A 4,015-nucleotide genomic window follows, 5' to 3' on the forward strand; every position below is an offset into this window, starting at 1 on the left:
AGAATGTGATAGAAATGGGGGGGGGAGGGGGCTAGGTAGGAGGGGAGGTAGAGTAGGGGAGGAGCACAAAGAAAACCAGATAGAAGGTGACGGAAGACAATTTGACTTTGAGTGAGGGGTATGCAACATAATCAAATGTCAAAATAATCTGGAGATGTTTTCTCTGAATGTATGTACCCTGGTTTATCAATGTCACCACCTTAAAATAAAAAAAAAGAATAGTACACAGTGGGAAAACAAGAAAGCAAAATTAAGATAAAATATTTAATAAAGAGGCAAAAAAGATAAGATTAAAAAGTGTTCAGAATATAGAAAGAAAAGCAAAGATAACTTTTATCGTTATAAAAGGGTGATAAAAAAAAAGATAAGAAAAATAGAGTTTTGGGCCAGTAAATAAAATATATAACAAATAAGAATTCCAGAAAGAGACACAGAGAGAAAGAGAGAACATGATCAAGGATATAATTCCTAGTAAATTTTTCAGAACGAAAGGATATGACTTTCTACACTGAGATTTCAAAGTGATAAAAGGAAAACAAACAAACACTCAGGACTCACTATTATAAAATTCCTGAGCAACAGGAATAAAGAGAAAACCCCAGCAGCATCTACAGATTAGAATAAAATAGCACACACACAACACACACAGAGGGCTTCTTTTTACAATTGCACCAGATTTTTTTTTTTAATTTTTAACCTTTAAAATTATGAAAATAAGCCTCTGGCAATGGGCAAGGAGGCACCTAACTGGTGGTGCTGTCCTTATATCAGTCAGGGGCAAAGCAGGTGTTCAGCCCTAGTTCATCCTAGCTCGATGCCTGTATTGGTGGCCAGAGTTGTTTGATTCCTAGGACACATAATAAAAATAAATAAATAAATAAATAAATAAATAAAATTATGAAAATAATACATCTTTATTATTTGAGACAAATCTAAAATATGAAAAAGAAGGAAAAAATTTATACTCACTACCCTGAAAAATGATTATCATTTAGTATATTCCTTTTTTATTTTAAAATATATTTTCTAGGTATTTCAATGACAGTTGGCACTATTATTTTGAATTAGTTTCAGGTGTCTGCTTAGGAGTTAGACAATCATATACTTTACAAAGTGTTTCCTCCAAAATTTTCAGTATCCACCTGGATACTGGATACGTTGTACCAGACTTCTTAGGAACAATGGTGGAAGCCAGATAAACAATATAACAATGCCTTTAAGTTCTGGAGGAAATGTTTTCCAACTTGAAATTCTGTATCAAGTTGAATGAGCCAATAAAGGGAGAATTTTTTTTTAAGTGAGAGGAAGGGAGATAAGGAGACAAACTTCCTCATGAGCACTGACCAGGATCCACCAAGCAACCCCTGTCTGGGGCCAAGGCTCTAATCAACCAAGCTATTTTTAGTGCCTGAGGCTGATGTGCTCCAACTGAGCTATCCTAAGGGACCAGTACTGATGCTCAGATCAATCAAACCACTGTGGGAGAAGAAGAGGGAGAGAAGTGGGAGAAGGAGGAGGAGAGATGCAGGTGGTTGCTTCTCATGTGTGCCTTGACCAGGGATTGAACCTGAGATATCTACACGCCAGGCCATCACTCCATCCACTGAGCTAACCAGCCAGGGCCAGAGAGAATTTTTAAAGACATATTAAGGTCTTGAAACAGACCTCCCATGCATCTTTTCTACAGAAGCCACTGGAAGATTGTTTTCATAAGACAAAAGAATAAATAATGAACAAGGTAGGAGATTAGGAAACAATGCATCTAGTGCAGAGAGAGAGAGAGAGAGAGAGAGAGAGAGAGAGAGAGAGAGAAGAAAAAGCAGTTTCCTGTTGATGATGAAGAGAAGGCACAGAATTGCAGTTGTGCCCAGAGTAAAAGTAGAAGAGGTTCAAGGAGGAGATAGGGGGCCCAGGAGAGGGGTCTAAGCATGTTGGTGCTCCCGATACACTCACATCAAGGCTCCCCACTTCATCTCTGTCAAAGACGGATTTAGTGATGGGGCACAGAGAACTAATTAAACGAACGAACACTATTTACTACATTATTAACCAAGAGAATTCTGTGAAGAAGGAAATGTGTCATAGCTCATGCTGTGGCTCAGCTAGAGACAATAATTGCATGTCACCAAAACTTCCTCTATCATGTGATGGGAGGATGGTGGGGAACAGAAATATAGAGTGCATGTGTGTGCATATGTACATCAGATCGTTGACTCCTTCCCTGTTTTAACAGAGTATTGATATATCTGGTCTGAATTTAATCATATGACTTAAAAAGGGAAAGCAATTATCAAAATAATCAGCGAATAAGTCGTCACCTGTTGGTGCTCAGTGGCAGGACTGACACATATAGTAGAGAGAGGTGAGGGATGATGCCTGTTATTTAGGATCAACATGGTGGTACCATGTTACTTTTAAAATTATATACAACTATCCAGTTCATAAAAATGGACTATTTAACTCTTCACTATGCCTTAGGAACTTTTTTTTTAAGTACAACTTTAATGAATTTTTGCTTTGAATTCTCACATAATTATTGCAAAAGATGGGTACCTTACTCTCCTCACTGAAAGCCATATGGTAGATATAAACTTCAGACACAGAGAGGTGAAGACACTTGTGGAAGGTTGCACACCCAGTAGGTGTCAAAAGTGCGTTATGAATGCAGAGGTTTGACTCCAGTGACTGCACTTATAATCATTATCATGTTCTACTTCTCAGGATATAATGGGGCAATAGTTAAGGAGCTTGACATTGTAAACTCTAGTGTATCAATGTTTCATAAAAACATAATTCTAATAAATGCAATAGAAGTGTTTAATGGTAAAAATGAAAGAATTTAGGCATAGCACTGATGGGAAAATGGTTTTAAATGGAACAGAAATAAGACAATTCACAAGTATAGGTCACTGTACATTAGTCTAATGTCATTGGGTCAGGAGGTAGCAGAGCTGGGGTCCCAAACTAGGTCTTGTGATTGAACATGGCATACTCTTCTAGGTCCCAGAAGGTCTGAGAGATTGGGTATAGCCTGCCATGTATAACCCTAGGGATAAACAGTTCTGTGGTTTTTGTCATCCACAATGCTGGGCAAATCTTGGACAATCATGTGATTTTTTTGAAGTCAAGCCATGAAATGGCCACAGAAATCAATTCATGTGTCTCTGGGTGGTTTTCAATAATTATGAATACAAGGAATGTAGCACATGGTCGTATGGTACATTCAGGGTCAGAGTCCATGTCTCCTTATTTATTTACGTGAGATTTGGCGGGCGAGGGGGGGTAATCACAAATGAAGGTGAACTTTTTTTTTAATTTTAGCCACATTTACCTAATTTGCTTTCAGAGCTCAACAGGAAAGCTGATTTCATGACATTGTTGCAGAGTGCTTGCTGAAAGGAAAGTGCAGAGGGACAGGCCACATGCATTTTGTCCCCTCTTTGGTTTTCACAGGAAAACTGAGCCAGACCCCACAGCTCTGATGTGTTGGAACCCTGGGTGATTGCCACATACCTTTGTCCGTGTCCAGCCTTCTGAGGACCCTAGGTTATTTCTTTAGGACCAACCTTGGTTTTGATTTTGAATTTTCCAGTCTTTACAGCCTAAGTAATGACTCGTATAAACTCTTTAACCCCTGGGCCCAGAGCATGTCTAGACTAACCTCTGCGTTTACCATTTTTCCCTCCAAAGTCTCAGCAGGACGGAAATTGAAACAGTAAGGATCGTGTTGTGGATGTGAGATGATAAAACTTTATATACTGTTGGTGCCATGGACTCTATAAAAGTTGATTTTCATGCCCTCTCTTGGACTTGGCACCAGATTAGGAAGGGTTAACTCTAGGTCCTCAGGAGCTGTCTTGACTTCTCAACCACAAACTGTTGTCAGATGAAATCTTACGAGGGACCTCAAGCCTGTCTGGTTTCAATACCTGGCTGTGTTCTCCTGCAGCAAGTCCTTAACCACAATTCATTCCCATCCTCACAAGCTAATGAGACTAAACAGGGTCAGTAGCCA

The 4,015-nt window shown here is 39.0% G+C and overlaps 1 non-coding gene across 1 annotated transcript; it reads left to right on the forward strand.

Moving 5' to 3' along the window:
- Positions 1-716: 716 nt before the first annotated feature.
- On the forward strand, positions 717-860 carry LOC136307283 (small nucleolar RNA SNORA48). Its single transcript, XR_010725940.1, has one exon. It is a non-coding gene; the product is annotated as a small nucleolar RNA SNORA48 (small nucleolar RNA).
- Positions 861-4,015: the final 3,155 nt, after the last annotated feature.

The sequence above is a fragment of the Saccopteryx bilineata genome, chromosome 5 (genome assembly GCF_036850765.1).
Source record: "Saccopteryx bilineata isolate mSacBil1 chromosome 5, mSacBil1_pri_phased_curated, whole genome shotgun sequence".
In the NCBI taxonomy this organism is placed as follows: Eukaryota; Metazoa; Chordata; class Mammalia; order Chiroptera; family Emballonuridae; genus Saccopteryx; species Saccopteryx bilineata.